This window comes from Martes martes (assembly GCF_963455335.1).
Source record: "Martes martes genome assembly, chromosome: 3".
NCBI classification, from domain to species: Eukaryota; Metazoa; Chordata; class Mammalia; order Carnivora; family Mustelidae; genus Martes; species Martes martes.
In genome coordinates, this window is record NC_137890.1 from 57,711,191 (window position 1) to 57,736,029 (window position 24,839).

A 24,839-nucleotide genomic window follows, 5' to 3' on the forward strand; every position below is an offset into this window, starting at 1 on the left:
CATTTATCCCAGAGATAAAAGGGTGGTTCAGTATTTGCATATCAAAGTGATACAACATAGCAACAAAATGAAGGATGAAAATCATGTGATCATCTCAATAGATGCAGAAAAAGCAATTAACAAAATTCAACATTCGTTCATGAAAAAACTCTCAACAAAATGGATATAAAGGAAACACACCTTAGCGTAATAAAGGCCATATGTGAAAAAACCCACAATTAACAGCTTAGTGGTAAAAAAACAAACAAACAAACAAACAAACACACAAAAAAACCTGAGAGCTTTTCCTGTAAGTTCAGGAACAAGATAAAGATATCCACTCTCACTACTATGTAAGATAATACTCCCAAGTCCTAGCCATGGCACCAGATAAGAAAAAGAAAGAAAAGAAATATGTGTTGGTAAAGAAGTAGTTAACCTGCAGCTATTTGCAGATGACATGACACTATATATAGGAAATCCTAAAGACTCCATCAATAAACTACTAGAAGTAATAAATAAATTCAATAAAGTTGCAGTATACAAAACTAATATATGGAAATCAGTAGTGTTTCCATACACTATTAATGAAGTAGCAGAAAGATAAATTAAGAAAATAATTATATTTATAATTAAACCAAAAAGAATAAAAATACCTTAAGAATAAATTTAACCAAGGAGATAAAAGACCTGTGTTCCAAAACCTATAAAATGTTGATAAAAGAAATTAAAGATAATCAAGCAAATGGAAAAGAAATCCATGCTCATGGATTGAAAGAACCAATATTGTTAAAATGTCCATGCTACCCAAAGTCATCTACAGATTTAATATAATGCCTATTTAAAATACCCACAAGTTCAGTTTATGTTGTCCATATAACTAGAACATATAACTAGAACATAGAACATCTAGTCCACATAACTACAACAAATAATCCTAAAACTTGTATGGAACTACAAAAGACCCCAAATAGACAAAGCAATCCCAAGAGCAAAGGACAAAGCTAGAGGCCTTAAGTGCACATTTCAAGATACACTACAAATCTGTAGTAATCAAAACAGTATGGCACTGGCCCAAAAATAGACACATACATAGTAGAACAGAATAGAGAGCCCAGAAATAAACCAAACCAATGCTGACCTTGTAGAATGTATTTGGAATGTTAATCTATGACAAACAAGGCAAGATAGTCAGTTGCCTGGGAAAGATAGGGAAAATGGGGGAATTGGAAATGAGGGAAAAGTTGCAGGCCCTGGGTGGCTCAGTGGGTTAAGCTCAGAGTCCTAGGATTGAGTACCACATCCGGCTCCCTACTCAGCAGCAAATCTTCTTCTCCTTGTGCTCCTCCCCCTACCCATTCTCAATCTCTCTCTCTCTCTCTCTCTCTCTCTCTCTCTCTCATTTTCTCTTTCTCTCTCAAATAAATAAATAAAATCTTAAAAAAAAAAATAGTCTTTTTTTTTTTTTTTGATGCTGGGAGCACAGCACAACTACACTGTAAAAGAATGAAACTGTACTACTTTCTAATGCCATGTATAAAATAACTCAAAATGGATTAAGCACCTAAACATGAGACTGGAAACCACACAAATCCCAGAAGATAGCGCAGGCATTAATTTTTCTGATATCAGCTAGAGCAACATTTACTAGATACATCTCTTAGGTCAAGGAAATGAGAGAAAATAGACAATTAGGACTATATCAAAATAAAGAACTTTTACACAGCAAACAAAAAATCAACAAAATAAAAAAGGCAGCCTTCACCAATAAGAACAATACTTGCATATGATATATTTGATAAGGGATTAATATCCAAAATCTATAAAGAACTTCACATAATTTAACACCAAAAATCCAATGCAATTTTTTTTTAAAAAGGGCTTAGGACCATTTTGCAAAAGAACATACATTTGATAATTGACTTTCTCTGCTTCACTTATTTCACTCAGCATAATCTCCTCCAGTCCTGTCCATATTGATACAAAAGTTGGGTGTTCATCCTTTCTGATGGAGGCATAATATTCCATTATATATATGGACCATACTTGAGGAGCATAAGGAATAACATAGAGGACATTAGGCGATGGAATGGAAAAGTGAATTGGGGTAAATCGGACAGGGAGACAAACCACGAGAGACTGTAGACTCTAAGAAACAAACTGAGGGTTTTGGAAGGGAGGGGGGTGGGAGGGTTGGATGAGTCTGGTGGTGGGTATTAAGGAGGGCACGTATTGCATGGAGCACTGGGTGTGGTGCATAAGCAATGAATCGAACGCTAAAAAAATAAAATAAAATTTTTAAAAAACACATATATCTTTCCAAGGACATTTTTCCAAAGAAGACATACAGATGGCCAGCAAACACAAGAAAAGATGCTTAAAATCACTAATAATCAGAGAAATTCAAATCAAAACCACAGTGAGGTATCATCTCACACCTGTTAGAATGACTACAATAATAATAATTAAAAAAACAAGAAATAGCAAGTATTGTTAATAATGTGGAGAACAGGGAAACCTCATTCACTGTTGGTAGGAATTTAATATGGTACAGCCTGGGTGGAAAACCTTCTGAATGTTCCTCAATAAGTTAAAAATAGAAGTACCATATGATGTAATAGATCTACCATTGAGTATTTACCCAAAGAAAACAAAAAACACTAATTTGAAAAATATATATGCTCTCTCATATTTATGGAAGCATTATTAACAATAACTAAGATATAAAAGTGTCATTTACAATAGCTAAGATATGGCAGTAACCTGGGTGTCCATCAAAAGGCAAACAGTTAAGAAAGACACTGTATACACACACACAATGGAATAAGGGATTTTTCCATCTGCAACATGCATGAACCTAGGGGGTATTATGCAAAGTGAAATAAGCCAGGCTGACAAAGACAAATAAATACCATATGATTTCACTCATGTGGAACCCCAAAAAAAGGAGTAAACAAAAGCAGAATCAGACCTACAGATACAGGAAACCAACTGATGGTTGCCAGAGAGGAGGGGGTGAGGAGATGAGAAAAATGAGGGAAGGAGAGAGGGAGATATAGGCTTCCAGTGATGGAATGAATAAGTCGCAGGAATAAAAGACACAGCATAAAGAATATAGTCAATAATATTGTAATACTGTTGCAGGTGACAGACACAGGTGTATCTGTGGCAAGCACAGCATATACTTTTCAAGTCACAATGCTGTAATTTGAAATTAATGCAACATTGTGTTTAAACTATACTCAAAAAATTATTTAAAAACAATAAACAGAAACTAAAAGCAAAGAACCACCTAAGTAACTCAAACCCTAATGTCTTGCTCAAAAATTATACTTATTTCACATTGTAATTATTTTTCTTTTCTGAGTCAGTGATTTTTGTTTGTATTAATACTGTACTGGATGAATTTTATTCTGAAAAAAAATAATTACTTTGAAATTGTGTCATCACAAAATAGAAATTAAATTCATAAGTAAATCTACTGAGCTTCTTTCGCCCTCTGATAAGTTCCTTCCGTCCCCAGTTTCTAGCATAATGTGCAAAATTTAGGAGTTCAATAAAAATAAAAAATATATACAATGATGGTTCCAAGCCCCCAACATTAACATTTAAGTGCAGAGTATGTCCATTTTCTAGTATCAATGAGTCCAGCCATTTCTCACCACCTCGGTCCAGCCCACCATCATCTTTTACCCGAATTAGTACCTCAGCCTCCCTACTAACCTCCCTACTTCTTCCCTTGCTCCGTATTTCTTTTCAACACATGTGATGCTATTACACATGTATTACATCGTGCCACTCCTTAGCCCAAACGTTCCAATGGCTTCCCAATTCCTTCAGTGGAAATAAAAGTTAAGGCCTTACAATGGCCCATAGTCCTATGTTATGTGACCCTTCACTACCTCTTTGCTTCATTTCCTACTATTCTGCTTCTTTCTGCAAGTGACATACATCATTTCACTCATGCTTCATTGCCCAAAGCACATTATATGCCCATGCCCAACATACAATCCTACCTTATACCTGGAAGCAAAAATCAAAATTTTAATTAAAAGCATGAATGGCTTCTATGAGTTAAACATTTTTATATGTTGTGCATGATTTATATTTCTTCTTAAATGGATTATCTGTTTAGTTTGTCCATCATGAGCTTTAGGATTTTAGCAACACTTAGTTCATTCTTAATTGAAACCAGAGCCCTAGTAAAGCAGACCTCTAACCATAGTACCCACTCAATTTGAAACAGCCCTCTTAATACCCTACATTGGGGGGCTCCTTTTCCTGATTTTCTCTTTCCTTTTTATAGCCCAGTACAGAGATCCAATAGTGGCTTCTTTTTTGTTTTCCTGCTTCTATATAGACAATTAATACAACCCTCCCTCATCATTTCTGGACCTCCTCTAAAAGCCCCAAGTTTCCACATTAATTTCATTATTCTCCATCTGCCACACTTACTTCCATCTCTCAGTGAGCAGCTTATCTTTATGACTAGAGTGTTTCCTTTTGCAGATCTACCAATCCACATACTTTGTAAAGAGAGCTCTTTACATATCCAAAAGTGTTTTGGTACAGAAATTACAGAAATGATGGTAGAATGCTCACTGTCCACTCACTCACTGGTCTTCAGTCTCTGTATCACTTGTAAGCCTAATTTTGCCAAAGAAGTAGTAGAAAGAAAAAATGCTGACAAATTCCTAATCCAACATATTTCATTTATTTTCTGAGTAAATATTTGTAAAATGTGTTGTTGTGATGTGTAAAAAAATGTTGTAAGAGTGCTAGCCATGTAATAGTCAACAAATTAAATCTGAATCAAATAGGAAGTGGAACTCTATGTACATTGTTCATGGGATGTAGGATTTTTTATATGAATCTTTAACTGATTATCACTAATGGTCTTATCAGAAATTAAAAATAAGAACTTTAAGCATATATTCTTGAAATATTCTGAAATTTGTCTATCTTAACTTCTGACAAATTCACACTCTTTTGGTGAACATTAAAATTGTAATAGCTTATGTAATTAAAGCAAAAACTATCACCTGCCTAAAAGTAGTAGCAAGAGGGAGGAATTAATCTGTTACACAAAGTGCTGCTTGGTTGCAGAGGATAAAGCTTTTGTTACAGTTTGCTAGGATTTCTGTAATTCAGAGACTTGGTTATTTTCTAAGGAAATGTTAAAGGGGAACAGAACACCCTGATCTTCACATGAGTTCTTTTTATTCTTATGGTCGCCCATACAGTGGGTGCACATGTTATCCAGGTATTAGCCATTAGAACAAAAAGAAGATTGGATATGCTCAAAATTATCCCTTGAAAATCCTTTGGTTCCCTAGTGAAGAGGTTGGAAGACACCTGGTAATGGGGGGAAGAAGTTTAAAAAAGAATTTCAACAATGTTTTTCACAACCTAGGGGTCCTTGCAGCTGAAAGCAGAAGCAGTATTTTAAAATCACTGTCACTTTATAGAATTTGTCAATCAAGGGAATATATCTTTTGTCCTCCTAAATTGTTATTTCTACTTCTTGAATCTTTTATCCCCTTGGCTGAGAAGGTATTGAAGTACATATGATGCAGCTTTACTACAGATTCTCTAAAAGACTTATGAGTGTAATTATAAGCAATACTAATAACTTTATTATTTATTTAAACTTCTAAAAACCTGCATAATGAAAAATCATAGAAAAGTCTATAAACTGTAAATTAAATGCAAGTCTAGAGTCTGTAGAATCATGGCATTTTATTTCATACTTGAATGATTTATTAAAGGTCCAACTTTTATGAATACAGCATTCCTTTTCAGGAGCAGTCAGCGGGAACATTCATAGGAGCGCATAAGAGGCACTTACACATTAGCCAGTGATTGTGATTTATGCAAACTGAATATTTAAAAGCATCAAGAGTCATACTTCAGCCAAAATTCCATATTTGTACATTTTCAAGGTATGGCATTACCAAGAGTAGTGAATCTAAAAATGTTCTCAAAGTTCTTCTAACTTCTCTTTATAATAGTGAGCCAATTTTGACTTCAGTCTAGTCATCTGCAATGGCTCTCTTTGCCTGTTATGAGCAGGGTTTGGTCCCTATGATGTTAATGGGCCAGAGTGAGGCCACCTAGGACTTGAGTTGAGTCAGACCAGGGACTTGCTAGAATGCAGTAGCACTGACCTAAAGGATGCTTTCCCTGAGTTGTTTCCTGAGATTTCTTGGTGGGTGGGGCCTGCAGTCAGACCAGATGTCTGCCTCAGTCCACTGCTGGGGCTGCAGTTGGACTCTTGTGTGTGATTATCTTCCCCGCTCCCCAGGGCAGGAGTCACTTTGGAGTGATGCTATCCCTGTCAGAGCTGTTTGCACACTGCCAGGTTTGTGGCTTCACTTTAGATAGGCTCTTACAAGAGCATATAGGAGGTAGTAGTTCTACAGGAGAACATGGGTGGTACACACAGGGGTAGCAAGGTTGATGCAGGTCTCTTTTGGGAGGGACCTGGATCCACTTTATTATTATTTTTTAAGATTTATTTATTTGACAGCGAGAGAGATCACAAGTAGGCAGAGAGGCAGGCAGAGAAAGAGGGGGAAGCAGGCTCCCTGCTGAGCAGAGAGCCTGATGCGAGGCTCGATCCCAGGACCCTGAGATCAAGACCTGAGCTGAAGGCAGAGGCTTTAACCCACTGAGCCACCCAGGCGCCCCTGGATCCACTTTAGAAAACTGTTACCATAGTGCTGGAGGGGCAGATCTGCAGAAGAATGCAGGAAAGCATCTGCTGTGGGACGAGACCTGAAGCCAAGGCCCAGCTGGATAGGTCAAATTTGCAGGAGTATGCAGCAGGTAAGACACACTGTTAGCAGTGTAGGTGGAGATGGTTGGCACTGTGCTCATTCCTGTAGGTGTCTGTATGTCTAAGCTGGGGGTGGGGTAGGGAATGGCACCCTCCACCTCCTTTGTTCCTGGAGAAGTGTCCTAAAGAACCCTGCTTTTCCAGATTAGTAAATAAGTCTCCCAAGGAGGTGGGGTCATTCTGAGTAACAAATAACGACCTGACACCCATGTACACACATACACTCATACCAGTGCTATTAGTATGATTTCAGTGGCAGGAAGAGTGTTGCGGAGTTGGTGTATAATGTATATCCCAAAACATCCAGGCTCAGACAAGTCTTTGTGCCGTCCTGGGTGCCAAACAGTTTGTGATCTGCCCTTAGTCAAAATTCCAGAAGCCAGTAAAATGAAGTGCTGAGGTGTGGCTTGCCACAGAGATGCTAATGGTAGAAACAGGAGGGTTATCTTCTCCCAGCACTCGGGGGTCCAGAAACAACTGAAATGGTAAATATTGGGGATTGAATTGAATGCATCAAGAGAGAACGGAGGAGACACTGGACTTCATTTTGTAAGGAGTCAGCGGTTGGGGGAAACCACAGGATCAATTTTTTGTTTTGTTTTTTAGAAATAACATCTTGTAGAAGACAGATTTCCATATCTTTACTGTCCTGTTCTCAAAGATTTTTCCCCAGTTTTAATATTTTTTTCTATTATCCTAATTCTGCAGAAAATTGGTGCTTATTCTAATTCCACATACTGAAAATTATTGCCATAGATATGTTCCCAAAGCTCCAATGGTATAGCCCAGAGACTGTAATGATCTCAGGCATCTGAAGTTGTTAAGAGATACTTAATAGGAATATCAAGAAGTAAGAAACAAACTCCATCTTCCAAAGCTCACAGCCAATACATCCTCATTATGAAGAAGGAAAAATGTACACCTGCATAATCAGCAGGAAAGAAATGACAAACTGCGTTTAGCCGGGATACAGTGTGAGATTACCCTGCATGCAAACCCAAGGATTCACACACACTGGAGTTGCTTATCTGAGCTTGCTGATGTGATAATAAGCTAGAGCTTGTTTTAACAATTTTTGGTTTTCTGTAAGACAATTTTCCTGCTGACAGGAGAGGACTTGGCAGTTCCACCAAAACAAAAACAAAAACAAAAACACACTCTTTAGAATTCACCAATGTCTTTCTCAGCACTGCCAAATCAAATAAATGTTTTCCTATTCTCACCTTACCTGATCTCACTGATCACTGTTGACCATACCCCTGCAAAGATACCCTTTCACAAGCCTCTTGTTTATTTCTCTGACATTTTTGACAATGTTTTATTATTACCCCCTCTTATAAAGGTTTCTCCTCCCATACTTTCACCATCTTGTCCTCAACTTTCTGCATTTTTTGGTTTAAACTCTTCATGATTCCAACTATGGCGTTGGTTATTCCCAGAACACCATGAACACTAGGCCCCCTGTCTTTGTTTATGCTTCCTCCTCTGTCTGGAACATCCTGCCCTCCCCATTCTTTTCTTTCTGTAGAAACCACTCCCTTGGATGTCTAGGTCAGGTGTTCCCTTGTGTGTCTGTGCTTAGCTATTGGCAGGCTAGTCCAGTGGATCCTTAGCTGGGAGAGCTTGCCTCTGTTCCATATAGTCTCTCATACTCCAAAAGGCTGTCCCAGGCTTGTTCCCATGGTGACAGCAAGATTCCAAAAATGAGAGTGGAAGTACAACTGGCTCCTGTAGCCTAAGCTCAGAACTGATACACTGTCCCTGCTGATACATTCTATGGACCAAAGCAAGTCACAGAACCAGCCCAAGTTGAAGGGATAGAAGAATAAACTGCACGTCTGCATGTACTGCACGGACATGGACACAAAGAGGACATAAATTTGTATCCATTTTTTGCAACATACCACATTTGCAAAAAGAAGAATATGGCTGTGTTCTCATTACAATATTGTTCAAACCCCAAGAGCAGTATTATCTTATTCACTTAATTGTATATGCCTATTTTCCTATAGCTGAAGATCCTACTTGAATGCAGGAGCCATGTTTTATTTATCTTGTATTCCTAGCACAAGTTCTGAATCCCAGTAAGTGCTCAATGTGAACTTAATAAAGCCTGATCCAGAATAAATGCATGACCTTCTCTATCTTAAATTAGCTTCTATAATTAACTGGAATTGTTTTTGCAGAGTTAATAGTGGTCAATTTCTGGTCAACTGGAAAAACAATGTCAAAATCTTAATTTCACATTCTTAGACTTTTTACCATCTTTGCTCAGAACAGTTTCTCAAATATAAAAATTCTGGGCCCCTTTCAAATAAAAAATATTCTAGTGAACTAAAATGTTGATGTGAATTAAATGTTGATGTGATTGGTATGATACCCAACATGCAAAAACATAAAATTGGTGTAATTCTTTTTTTTTATTATGTTCAGTTAGCTACCATATAATACATCATTAGTTTTAGAAGTAGTGTTCAGTTAATCATTGGTTGTGTATAACACCCAGTGCTCATCACAGCACATGCCCTCCTTACTACCCATCACCCTGTTACCCCATCCCCTCTGAAACCCTCAGTTTTTTCCCCAAGTTTTATGTATTTGACGGAGAGAGAGAGAGCGCAAGCAGGCAAGTGGCAGGCAGAGGCAGAGGGAGAAGCAGGCTCCCTGCTGAGCAGAGAGCCCAACTTGGGGCTCCATCCCAGGACCCTGAGATCATGACCTGAGCTGAAGGCAGATGCTTAACCAATTGAGTCACCCAGGCACCCCTAGAATTGGGTATAATTCTTATAGCTCTTCAACAGCATAAAACCAAAACAAATATAAAACAAAACTACAATACTGATAAAATTCCTATTAACATTATTTAATGAACAGATAATCTTGATTGCTGAAAATAAATCTGCTTATAACAAGAAGAGCGTTTGATCTGTTACTGTCCAGGTTCATTTGAGTTGGGATTCCTATAACTAATGCTACAGAAGCATATATATTTGCCTATAAATGCAGGTGTACCTAAAAGTCATTTTCTCCATTATTTCCATGACTCAGTTTAATTTCTCTTTTTAGCTATCATCTTCCAGGACAACAGAAACTTAATCTCAGGGTTAATTTATGGTCTGCCTTGCTTCTCCCCATGATTGTACCTAAGTTCTGTGGTTCTTAGATGGTACCAAAGCATATGACAAAGACATAGGAATTCTGTGGGACAGGGAGGGTAACTATCTGATATTCAAATCCTCCATCCACACTCATGTTTGTGGACAAGTCCATTGGTAGCACATGCGGGTCCCCAGGAAGAGTGTTCTTGCTTCTGTCATTTTGTTCCTTTAGTTTTCCAGCACCTTCTTCCATGTCTATGCCTGGCTGAAGCTTGGGAGTCCCCACTGTACTGTCAACAACTCCACTTTCCAGCTATGCTCAACAGTCAAAATCTATGTGGGTTTTGCCACTTCTATTAGACTCTAACCCTGGTAGCAAAGCTCAGATACCTTCTACTCTTGGGTCCCCCAATATAAGTAAAGGTTTTACACCTCCTACATGTTCTGTGACTAGGATGTAATATAAAGTCCAAGTAGGATAGGACTCCACTAGCATCTCTTCTGTAAACAGTATGGACAGAAAGTATTTGTTAGGAGACTTCTAGTCCAAGATGGTGATGAATGAAGACTCCAAACTTACTTCCTTCATGGAACACACCAAATGTATAGGACAGACCCCTATGTATAGAGCAATTCCTCTTGAGGAACTTTGGGCTAACTGAATAGCTTCTGTATAATAAAAGATATAAAAGAGGTGACAGAGACAAGGTAACAAAGGGAACCTCCAGCCTGCAGTGGGTAGGGATAGTACTGAAGGACTAGGAACAGATTCCCCTGTCCTATGCACGGGGCAGAGGGTTGGTGGGGGGGGTGGGGAGCCATGGTTTAAAAGAGCAAACTAGCATATGAAAGACCCAGGTTTAAAACTGCCAGGTACTGATGGATCCAAGTGAATTCTGTCTGGGTCAGAGGGACTGGAATGCGACATGGTTTATTCTCCCCCTTCACCTTGAAAGCACAGAGCAGAGTAGGATCAGGATGCCATAACCAGCTTGCCACCCTGGTGAGCCCCAGATTCACTAGCCCACACCAGCCCTGCTCATGCTGGGGCAGAGAAATAAAGCTGTGATTTAAAAGAACAACTAGCATATAAAAAGGACAGCCCTAGAATTTTGCAAATGGAGAGGGGAGCTGTGGGGATGCTCTCCAAGTGGGAGGGGCTGGCAGACACAGTTTACACTAATCCCCCACCTTAATAAATTGAACAGGAGCAGAGACCACACACACTAACCAACCTACCGCCTCAATGAGCCCTAGGTCCCATAGCCCAAACCAGCCTTGGTCACCCAGGGGCACAAAAGAAAAGCCATGGTTTAAAAGAACAACTAGCAGGGCACCTAGGTGGCTCAGTGGGCTAAGGCTCTCTGCCTTCGGCTCAGGTCATGATCTCAGGGTCCTGGGATGGGGCCCTGCATCGGGCTCTCTGCTCAGTGGGGAGCCTGCTTCCCCCTCTCTCTGCTGCTGCTGCTCTGCCTACTTGTGATCTCTCTCTGTCAAATAAATAAATAAAATCTTTAAAATAAATAAATAAATGGAAGAACAACTAGCATACAAAAAAAAGCCAGTCCTAGACCTCTGCCAAACAGTGTCAGGGTAGGAGGCTTCTGAACCAGTCTGTGTGACAGGGGTTGATGGACATGGTCTACACTCCATTCCCCACCTAGAAAGCACCAAACAGTGCACAGTCTGAACATCTTAACTAGCCTGATTCCTCAGTGAGCTCCAGATCCCTACACCACACCAGCCCTGGCAATCTCACCAAGGCAGCCATAAAGCAACACATACCAGAACAGTCCTGATGAGTGCTAACCACAGCTCCAGCCATCATGGCAATGTGACACAGGTGTGAACATCCAGGCCCACCCTACTTCAGCTCCAGGTGGCTTACTTAGTAGGGCACCCCCAGGGCAGAACATTGCAGAACCTCCTGGGTGATCCAGCTTCCTTGCCTAAGTGCCCACTGCATGAAGCACCCTGGTAACCCCAAGCCTGTGCTTGCATCAGTTCCAGCCACCTAGACAGGGGACCCCCTGCACAGAGTGCCCCAGAATACTCCTGCCCATAGCCTTGGCTCCAGTCATCCAGCCAGGATACCCTGCACTAAGCACCCTGGAATACCTTGGCTTGCAACAAATTCAGCTTCATCAGTCCTACCAGGTTGCTCTCAGTGTGGAGAGTCCTGCACATCAACCGGTCCATGCATCACCTCAGTTCTAACCACCCTGTCAGGAAACCCTCTTCAGAGAGTCCCAGGACACCCCAGGTAACACTACTTCAGCTCTCCTTCCTAAGTACTTTCTATGAAGAGAGCCTCAGGACACCCTATCTTGTATCCACTTTAGCTCTAGCAATCTGCCAAGGCACTCACTGTGTGGAGAGCCAAGGATCCCAGTCCACACCAACCACAGCTCCAGGTAGTCAGCCAGAAAAAGTTGCCAACACAAATAGCTCTACAAAGGGGACAACCATACATGAGACCATTCCTTCAAGTTTTTGAGAAGCAGCTATTCCACCTAACCACAGAAACACCGAACATCAAGCAAACTAGGGAGACAGAGGAATATGCTTCAAAAGAAAGAATAAGAAAAAAAGCTACAGAGAATGAACTGAAAAACAGATAAGAAATATGGCTGATAAAGAATATTAGTAATGAGGGGCGCCTGTGTGGCTCAGTGGGTTAAGCCTCTGCCTTCGGCTCAGGTCATGATCTCAGGGTCCTGGGATTGAGCCCCGTATCAGGCTCCCCGCTCAGCGGGGAGCCTGCTTTCCCCTCTCTCTCTGCCTGCCTCTCTGACTACTTGTGATCTCTCTCTGTCAAATAAATAAATAAAATCTTAAAAAAAAAAATATTAGCAATGATTGGAAAGATGCTCACCAGGCTGGAGCAAAGAATGGATGAACACAGTGAGATCTTCAATGAAGTGACAGAAAATATGAAGAAGAACCAATCAGAGTTGCATAATACAATAACTGAAATAAAAAATAGTAGAGGCCATCAGCAGAAGATTAGCAGATGCAGAAGAACATATCAGTGATCTGGAAGACAGTGATGGAAACAACCAAGCTGAATATTAAAAAAGAAAAACAAGGAGAAAGGAAAAGAATGTTTAAAAATTGAGGCTAGGTTAAGAGTCCCTTGGAGCACTGGGAGTTATACACAACTAATGAATCGTTGAACACTACAACAAAAAATTATGATGTACTGTATGTTGGCTAACAATAATGAAAAATTTAAAAATAATTAATAAAAGAAAATAAAATTATATTCAGTAAGTCTCAATAAAAAAATCCCTTGGACAATATCAAGCAAATAAACATGTGCATTATAAAGGTCTCAGAATGAGAGAGAAAGGAGCAGAAAACTTACTTGAAGAAATAAATAGCAAAAACTTCCCTAAACTAAGAACGGAAATAGACAACCAGGTTCAAGAAGTACAGAGAGCCTCAAAGAAGATGAACCTCAGGAGGTCCACAACATAACACATAATAATTAAATGTCAAAGATTAAATATAAAAAGGGAATTTTTAAAGCAGAAATAGAATTGTAACCTACAAGGGAAACCCTATAAGACTATCAGCTGATTTTTCAACAGAAACTTTGCAAGCCAGAAGAGAGTAACATGATATATTCAAAGTGCTAAAAGGAAAAAACCTACAAGAATATGCCAAACAACAAGATTATCATTCAGATTTGAAAGATAAAGAGTTTTCTACACAAACAAAAGATAAAGGAGCTTATGATCACTAAACCAGCTATATAGGAAATGTTAAAGGGTCTTCTTTAAGTGGAAAAGAATGTTCATAATTAGATGTGAGAAAACTATGAATAAAAAGATATGAAATATGACAGTATGTACATAAAACATGGAGGAGGAAGAAAAAAGTAATGAATATAAGAGAATATTAAGATAAATTATATTAGAATGTGTTGGAACTTAAATGGCTATTTAATTACTGGTAACCACAGACCTAAAACTTATGATAGAGACACAAAAAATAAAGAGAAAGAAAGCCAACTTAACACTAGAGAAGCTCATTAATCACAAAGAGAGCAAGAGAAGAAAGTATGGAGAGGAACTACAAAAACACCCATGAAAGAAATAACAGAATGACAATTAGTACATACCTATCAATAATTACATTAGTCTGTGCACACTTTTCCCCCCTCCCAAAATAATTACTTTAAATGTAAGTGGCCTAAATGCTCCAAAACATAGGGTGACTGAACGGATTAGGAAAAAATGTCCATCTATATGCTGCCTACATAAGACTCACTTTAGACTTAAAGACACATATAAACTAAAACTAAAGGGATGAGAAAACATTTATTATGCATATAGAAGTAGAAAAATGCTGGGCAGCATTACTTATATCACACAAAATAGACTTTAAAACAGACCGTAATAAGAGACAAAGGGCATTACATAATGATAAAGGAATCAATCTAACAAGAGGATATAACAATTATAAATATCTACCCACCCAACACTGGAGCACCTAAATACCTAAAGCAAATATTAACAGACATAAAGAGAGAAATTGATAGTAATCCAGTAATAGTAGGGGACTTTACAAACCTACTTACATCAACGGATAGACTATGTAGGTAGAAAATCCACAAGGAAATGATCTCTTTGAATGCATGTTGGACCACAAGAACATAATATATGTGTGTGTGTATATATACATATATACATACACACACATATACATATATACATATACACACATATACATATATATACACATATACATGCACATATACATATATACACACACATACATATACACACACATATACATATACATACACACACACACACACACACACACACATATACACACACATAAACATTCCATCCAAAATCAACAAAATGCAATTTTCAAGTGCACTTGGAACATTCTCCAAGATAGGTCATATGTTAGGCTATAAAACAAGCCTCAATAAAGTTTTGAAGATTCGCTTTCTTTTAAATTTGGTAGATTTGATTTATTTATATAAATGTACAATTCATAGGTGCCTTTCTTATAATTTATTGAGAAAAAGTAAATATGCAAACACTATTTTAGAAGGATAGTGTGTGTAAGTTGGGGGAGGAACAGAGGGACAGGGAGAGAATGCAGGCCTCAATCTCATGACCCAGAGATCATGACCTGAGCCAAAACCAAGAGTCAGATGCTCAACCAACTGAGCCACCCAGGCACCACTAAACTTTTAAAGATTTAAAGCATACCATGCGCCTATTCTTGTTACAACAGTAGAAATCAGTCAAAATAGAAATCAATCACAAGGAAAAAACTATAAAAAACACAACTACATGGAGACTAAATAACACAATACTAAGCAACCAATTAGTCAGTAAATCAATTAAACAAGAATTTTTTAAAAATACATGAAGATGAGTGAAAAATGAAAACTCAATGGTCCAAAATCTTTGAGATGCAGCAAAAGCAGGTCTAAGAGAAAAATATATGGCTATAGAGGCCTACCTCAAGAAAAAAGAAAAAGCTCAAATAAAAAAATCAACTTTACAACTAAAATAGCAAAAAAAGAACAAAGCCCAAAGTGAGTAGAAGGAAGGAAATAATAAAGATCAGAATAGATGTAAATGACACAGAGACTAAAAAAACAACAGAAATGAATCAATCAAACCAGAGGCTGTTTCTTTGAAAAGGTAAACAAGATTGATAAATTCTTAGGCAGACTCTTCAATAAAAAAAGAAACAACCTAAATAATGAAATCAAAAATGAAAGAGGAGAAGTAACAACTGATACCACAGAAACACAAATTATGACAATACTATGGAAAATTACATGCCAACAAATTGGAAAACCTAGAAAATAGATAAATTCTTAGAAAAATACAATCTTCCAAAATTGAGTCAGGAAAAAATAATGAAATTTGATGAGACCAATTATTAGTAATCAAATTGAATCAATAATCAAGAAATCATCAAAAAATAAAAGTCTGGGGCCAGATGGTTTCACCAATGAATTCTCCAAACATTTAGATAAGAGTTAATTTGATACAACACATCAACAAAAGGATAAAATCAGGTTATCATATCAATAGGTACAGAAAAGCATTTGATGAAATTCAACATCTGGTCATGATAGACTCTCAACAATGTGAGATTAGAAGGAACATACCTCAACATAATAAAGGCCATATATGAAAAACCCACCACTAAATTCTTCCTTAATGGTGGAAAACAGAGCTTTTCCTCTAACGTCAGGAACAAAACAAAGATGCCCACTCTCACAACTCTTATTCAACATAGTACTAGAAGTCACAGCCACAGCAATCAGACAAAAAAAGAAATACAAGGCATCCGAATTGGTAAGAAAGAAGTAGGACTTACACTATTTGCAGATGACATGATACTATACACTGAAAATCCTAAAGACTCCATTAAAAAACTAATAAAGGTGATAAACGCATTCAGTAAAGTTGCGGAATACAAAAATAACATACAGAAATTGGTAGCATTTCTATACACTAATAATGAAGAGGCAGGAAGAGAAATTAAGAAAATAATCCCATTTACAACTACACTAAAAAGAATACCTAGGAATAAACTTAACCAAGAGGTAAAATACCTGTATTTTTAAAACTATAAAACATTAAGAGGTGCCTGGGTGGCTCAGTGGGTTAAGGCCTCTGCCTTCGGCTCAGGTTATTGGTCTCCCGAGATGTGGGATCAAGCCCCGCATCGGGCTCTCTGTTCAGCAGGGAGCCTGCTTCTCTCTCTCCCTCTGCCTGTGTCTCTGCCTACTTGTCTCTCTTTCTAAAAACAAAAACCAAACAAACAAAAACTATAAAACATTAAGAAATTGAAGAGGACATAAATAAATGATCTTGGATTGAAAGAATTAATTGGATTGCTAAATTCTTTAATTGAACAACCCAGTTAAATTCCTAACTTGGATTATTCAAATGTCTATATTACACAGAGCCATCTTCAGATTCAATGCAATCCTTTTTTTTTTTTTTTTTTTTTTAATCAGAGACAGTTAGAGAGCACAAGCAGGGGAAGTGGCAGGCAAAGGAAGAAGCAGGTTCCCTACTGAGCAAGGAGCCTGATCTAGGACTTGATCCCAGGACCTTAGGATCATTACCTGAGCCAAAGGCAGATGCTTAATCAACTGAGCCACCCAAGTGTCCCCAGATTCAATGCAATTCTTATCAAAGTAACAGTAGAATTTTTCACAATACTAGGAAATTTGTGTGAGACCAAAAGACCCTGAATAGCCATAGCTATCTTGAGAAAGAAGAACAAACCTGGAAGTATCACAATTCCAGATTTCAAGACATACTACAAAGCTATAATAACCAAAACAGTATGGTACTGGCACATAAAACTGACACACAAATCAATAGAATGGACTAGACACCCTCCAAATTAAGCCATATTTATATGGTCAATTAATCTATGACAAAGGAGGTAAGAATATATAATAGGGAAAAGACAGTCTCTTCAATAAATGATACTGTGAAAACTGGACAGCTACATACAAAATGATGAAACTGAACCACTCTCTTAATATCATACCCCAAAACCCAAAATGGATTAAAGACCTAAATGAGAGACCTGAAACCATAAAATTCCTAGAAGAAAACATATACAGTAATCTCTTTGACAGCAGCTGTAGAGACATTTTTCTAGATATGTCTCCTTTAACAATGGAAATAAAAGCTAAAATAAACTATTGGGACTACACCAAAACAAATTTTTTTTCCCCATTGGAAAAGAAACTGCCAACAAAATTAAAAGACAACCTACTGAACAGGAGAAGATATTTGCAAATGATATAAACAATAAGGGCTTAGTATCTAAAATATATAAAGAACTCACCCAACTCAAACTCCCCCAAAAGTAATAATAATCCAATTAAAATGGGTAAAGGATCTAAATAGACATTTTCCCAAAGAAGACATACACATGGCCAGCAGACACATGAAAAGATGCTCAATATCATTCATCATCAAGGAAATGCAAATCAAAACCACAATAAGATTTCAACTTAAACTTGTCAGAATGGCTAAAATGAAAGTCAAAAAAATAACAAGTGTTGGTGAAAATATGGACAAAGTAACCCTCATGCCCTATTGGTGGGAATGTAAATGGATACAGCCACTGTGGAAAACAGTATGGAGTTTCCTCAAAAAATTAAATAGAGAAATAACACATGATCCAGTAATTCCACTACTGGGTATTTAGCAAAGAAAAGGAAAACACTAATTTGAAAAGATATATGCATCCTGTATTTATGGTAGCATAATTTGCAGTAGCACATAAGCAACCTAAGTGTCCATCCATAAAGGAGCAGATTAAGAAGATGTGGAGCACATGCATGCACACACACACACACACACACACAGATATTACACAGCCATAAAGAGGGGTGAAATCATGTCATTTGCAACAATACGAATGGACCTAGAGGGTATTGTGTTAAGTGAAATAAGTCAGACAAGAAAGACATACCATGTAAAATTACTTGTATGTGGAATCTAAAAAACAAACAAATTAATAAACAAAAAGAAGAATCAAACCTAGAAATACAGAAAACACACTGATGGTTGCCAGAGGGGAAGAGTTGGGGGATGGGCAAAATGGGTGAAGGAAAGTAGGAGATACAAGCTCCCAGTTATAGAATAAAGAAGTCACAGGAATAAAAGCCACAGAATAAGGAATATAGCCAATGATATTGTAATAGTGCTGTATGGTGACAAATGGTAGCTACAGTAGTGATGAGCATAGCATAATGTAAAAATTTGTCAAATCACTATGTTGTACCCCTGAAACTAAAGTAATGTTTGTTAACTATACTCAAATTTTTCATAAATTGGTTAATATTTTTTGATATTATTGCGTTACTTCACCACGTGCTGTATGACAACTCAATTCTTCCATCACATTTATCTACTCAATTCTTACTTAAGCACACCATGGCATCATTTGACTCTCACTTAACATGAACATTTCATTTTCATTTTTAATCTACCCATTTTTCTGACTGATATCAAATCCAGGTACTGAAATGAAGGAAATATTCTTTTTTCCATTTAATATTGTAGCCATAAAAATAATTAAAAACATCTATTAGTTGAGCTGGAGGGGTGGTTAGTTTGTCATCATAGCGAAAACATCATACCTGTGGTGCCTGGGTGGCTTAGTTGGTTAAGCATCTGACTCTTGATTTCAGCTCCAGTCATGATCTCAGGGTGGTGAGATCAAGCCCTGTGTCTGGCTCCACACTGGGCCTGGAACCTGCTCAGGATCTCACAGTATCTGAAACTCATAGTATCTGAAAATTCTTTCATAGAACACTCAAGATATATAATCTAAGGTCTCTGGAGTCTGGGAACCCCAGTTTGAAAACACTGTGTTACAACAAACTTTTTTTCTACTCACTTTCCTGACAAGAGCTAAGTCCAAGCAAATTGTTTTGAGTTAATTATCTTTTAGTTTTATTTTCAGATATCATTGTCTGGATGCATCTTATCACCAGCGAGATGCCCCTCTGAATATCACTACCCCACACCTTACTTGTGGGAAAGGCCTCTCTTGGGTCCTCCAAATCCACCTGGTGCTCCTGCATGCTCTACTTCCTTTGCCTAGAAGTAGAGTATCTGGCTTCTCTCTCCATGCAGTACAAATTCTTATTGATTCAGCCTCCCATTTTTTTGGTGTTGTTCCATAGTGTTTTTTAAATCCATTTTTTACCTACTATCAGTTACTTTTTTTTTTTTTTTTTTTTTTTTTTTTTTAGCTCAAATCTCCATTCCCAACAATTAGAAATTTTGGTTGAAGGATCTGGAAACATATGGCCAATATGCACCAAGGTGAACCTGTGATTAGCACTCACTGGTGCATACAAGGGAAAATATTATTTTGGGGTAAATAACTAGCACTAATTACAGCCTTGAGAAAATGCTTTTAAAAAATTAGTTACCATTTCTTAATCTGACTCTGCTGCTTAGCTAATTAAAATTTCTTCTCCCAAGTTCTGACATGGTATGTAACATACTCAAGAAGTAAAACAGAGATTGTTGCTTATCTTACCTGTGCACCAGGAGCACAAGAATCAAGGCTAAAGTTATTTGTTGCATGCTTCTCAACCATGTATCTATTGTTAACAATGCCAAACGGTGGGTATTCTTTAACTTGGTTCTGCATAAAACTAACAAAAACTTAGTTACAGATTACTGACCTCCTATCATGGGATTAGATTCACTTTTACGTTCATTTCTTCAACATTTATTAATCACCAGGTATGTGCTTAATAGGCATTCATAGGTACTAAGGTAGTAAACCTCCAAATATTGAAAAAAGTATTCCTGGATTTCAAGGAGCTTACAGTATAGGAAACTAGTAGACAAGGCAAGAGAAGGGTGTATTCATTAATTTACTAAACACACACAGCATTTACTACATGCCAGTCAATATTCTACCTTTTTAAAATATCAGACCAAGGAAATTTCTTAACAACCCTGCAGTTACTATCATCTTCATTTTACCTAGGAAGAAACTGAAGTTCAGAAAGGTGAAGTGTGGATTGCCTGGGTGGCTCAGTCAGTTAAGTGTCTGCCTTTGGCTCAGGTCATGATCCTGGGATCAAATCCCACATTGGGCTCTGGTTCAGCGGAGAGTCTGCTTCTCCCCAACCTTTCCCCCTGCTCATGATCTCTCTTTCTCTCTCTCTCAAATAATAAATAAAATCTTAAAAGAAAAGAAAAATGTGAAGTGTTCTGTCCAAGGCCATACCACTATTAGTGGAGAAATTAGAATCTGAACCCAGGAAGTATAGTTCCAGAGTGCTTGCTACATAAGCTGCTTCCAAAATACATTTCCTAAGTGTTGTTCACAAAAAGAGTTCTATGGGACAAATCATTTTTTAAATTAACATATAATGTATTATTTGCCCCAGGGGTACAGGTCTGTGAATCATCAGTCTTACACAATTCACAGCACTCACCATAGCACATACCTTCCCCAATGTTTTTTTCTGGCGGGACAAGTCATTTTAAGAACACTTCACACACTGTCCTCTCTCTAGGAAATTCACAATGCATACTAGCATATTAGCAAATCTAACTATAACAAAACCTGTTTAGCTTGGATTAAGACAAAGATGCTCAATATCACTAGTCATCAAGGAAATGCAAGTCAAGACTACAATAGGATGTAACGTTACACCTTTCAGAATGGCTAGTATCAAAAAGACAAGAAACAGCAAGTTGTGGGAGAAAGGGAACCCTTGTGCTCTGTTGGGGGAAATGCAAATTGGTCTGGTCACTGTGGAAAACAGTATGGAGTTTCCTCAAAAATTTAAAAATAGAATTACTATATGATCTAGTAAAATTCCACTACTGGGTATTTACCAAAAAAAAAAATTAAAACACTAATTCAAAAGATATAGGCATCCCTATGTTTATTGAAGATTATAGCCAAGATATCAAAGCAACTCATGTGTACATCCATAAATGAATACGGGAGAGGTGATATGCACACAGACACACACATGATAGAGCATTGTTCCACCATAAAAAAAGAACGGAATCTTGCCATTTGCAACAATGTGGATGGCCCTAGTGGGTATAATGCTAAGTGAAATAAGTCAGACAGAGAAAGATAAATACCATATGATTTTACTCATATGTGGGATTTAAGATACAAATGAACAAAGAAAAAAGAGAAACAAAAAAATCAGACTTAAATACAGAGAACAAACTAGTGGTTGCTAAAGGGGAGATGGGTGGGGATGGGTGAAATAGGTCAAGGGGATTACAGAGTACACTTAACCTTGATGAGCACTGAGTAATGTATAGAATTGTTGAATCATGCTGTACACCTGAAACAAATATGACACTATATGTTAATTATACTTCAATAAAAAAATACCCAAATGTTTTTACTTTATTTACATTAAGAAAATTTCTCAAAAGACAAGATAACACAAGGAGTTATTGGACATTATATCAAAAACTAAAGATATACTGTATGTTGGCTAATTGAATTTAAATTAAAAAATAAAAAATAATCACCAAAATTAATATTTTTAAGTGATTTCCATGTGTCTAGAGCTGAAAGCACTGCACCACACCAGTTAAGGAAATAACCTCTCCACCTGGAATACCTTGGTTTAAACCCCAACATTAACACACAATTAGATGGTCTAGGTTGGGCTCTGTTGGGCTAACAAACCCTAAAATCTCAGAAGTTTGATTCAGTGAGAAATTGTTGCTCATCATGCAAAGTGCGATGTGATTTATTTCTCAAGGAGTGGCTCTGCTGGCAGTACTTTCCTAAGGGATGAGTCAGAGACTCATGTTTCTTTAATCTCACAGCTCTGACACCTTCAACAAATGACCTCAATGTGGTCATGGAAAGGGAAAGAGGGAATATGATGGTTTGTGACTGTGCTTTATAGCCAGACCTGCAAATAACATAAATCATCTCTGTCCACACGTCGCCAACTAGAAATCAATCATATAGCCCCTACCTAGCCACAGGGCAAACTGGGCAATGTAGCCCTTTGGTGTGCTTTGGAAAGAGTTCATGGTTTTCAGTGAACGTGTAATATTGCTAACCATGTAAACTTGGGCAAGCTATTGAATTCCTTTGTGCCTCAGTTTCCTTGTCTACAAAATGGGTATAAGTTATCTCACTGGCTTTTTATTAAGGTTAAATGAGTTACTATCTTTAATCACTTGGAATCACATTTTGACCACAAGCATCTGATTCATGTGTTCAGTCATATATAATCTTAACTCTGAAGAGCAAATATTATTACCTCCATATTTGGAGAAGAGGAAAGAGATAGAGACTATATGACTTGCCTACAATTACGCAGTTGCTTTATTAGTGAGGGTTCTTTAGAGAAACCAAAACAACAGGATTTATTTATACAGATAGAGAAACAAATCTATTGTAAGACGTTGGCCCATGTGATTATGGGGACTGGTAATTCCAAATCTGCAGTATGTGCCAGCAGGCTTGAGACTCAGGAGAATTCATGGTACAAATGAAGTCCAAAATCTGGCAAGCGAAGAATTCCCACTCATTCACGAGAAGGTCAGTTTTTGTTCACACTGTTTTTTGACTAATTAGATGAGGTCTACATATATCATAGAAGAAATCTACTTTACCAATTAAAATGTTAATCTCACCTAAAAGCATCCTTGGAAAAACACCAGAATATTGTTTAACCAAATTATCTGGTACCCTGTGACCCAGTCAACACATAAAATTAACCATCATAACACAATTTAAAAAATAAAAATTTAAAAACTCAAATTTCTACTAAAAAAAAAATTAACCATCACAGTTGCCAAATGTCAAAACATTCAGAACCTTTCTTGAGTCTTCTGATCCATCCATAGTTTTAAGGGACCTGTTGGCCCACACAGAATCTGATCTATAGATAGATGATTCTTTTATCCGTTCAAGAATTTTCTTTTCAATCACTTATACTTTTCAGGGCACAGAAAAAAGAATGACAAACAAAATGACCCAGACTCTGACTTCATAAAATTTATAAGTAATGGTAAAGTCATTTACTTGTACAACATTTGTGTCATCACCCTACCCACCCCTGTTGTCACTTATATTTACACACATGCATAAGCACATTCTAGTGGAAATCTGACTGGTACTTCCTGTTGATTGTTTCGGAAATTCCCCAACAGCCCCAAAGGTTCAAACGCCACATAAAAAATAATGGCAAAGAAGGCATTTTGTTCATTCTTGGGGGAGAAAAGGTTGGTTTCCATGGACCTGTTCAAGCCTGAAAGGTCACATTTTGGTCTTAATCACTGCTTAGTATAATCAAAAATTTCCTAAACTGAAAACGCTTAGAAACTGAGAACTTCAAAGGTCTATAGGCTCTCTGGCACCAGGCTGGTTCAGCTAGCTCACAAATACTTGTAATTGGCATTTACTCCCTTATATTGATTTAACTCTTGGAGCCAAACAGGATCCCAAAGTGTACCAATCAATCCTATCATTACCCTGGTGAGTAAGGGGAAGACAGAAGTCATTTTCAATCTAAACTTTGCAACTGAAAGCACTGATCTGAAGCACTTTTAGTCTATCAAAAAACTATGCTTAATGTAGGTTTTTGCATCTTCTATGATGTAAACTCAAATCTGGAGAAGGAGAACCTTGTCCAACTTGCTTTTATAGGCAAAGCATAACTTTAAGAAGAAAGGAAATATAGTTGATTCAGAATCAACAAACATTAATGGACATCTATAATATGAATAGACACCATATTCTCCAGTATAAAGATTAGGATACATCATCTAGTGCATAAATAATTTGAATTAAAAATCTACGTGAAAATCTTACAAATGAAGGAAAATGGTTTGCATATGGTTTCACATGTAATGAAGTGCTATTATTGAAAAGGGAAAAAAATAATACTGTTTCAGAAAACCCTACATAGTCTCTACTACTGTGGTCTCTTCTAGACTATTTCAGAAAACCCTGCATAGTCTCTATTACCGTGGTCTCTTCTAGGCACTTAACGTACAGTATCTCAACTCATTTTGAGATTAGTTAAAAAATTAATGATTCATGAAAAGAGTAAATAGGATTAATAAATGATATGAAAGAATCTGATTCAACATTTATCGACCACTTAACTATAAGCCAGATAAAAAGTATACAAAAATAGGCAAACAGACCCTAAACTCAAACAGTTTATAACTGAAGGACAGGAAACACAGTCAAGTAATTACTGAGACATGAGGCAGATTATGGTGAGTGCCCTTGGTATCCCTAATTTGGACAACAATCTTTCCTGGTAGATTTGGGGAGCCAGACATGTTGCTGCTTTAACAATTCCCCAACATTCAGATCACAGATCAGGAAAATTCTAAGTGAAACAGGTTTATTAAAGAATTTTACAAAAA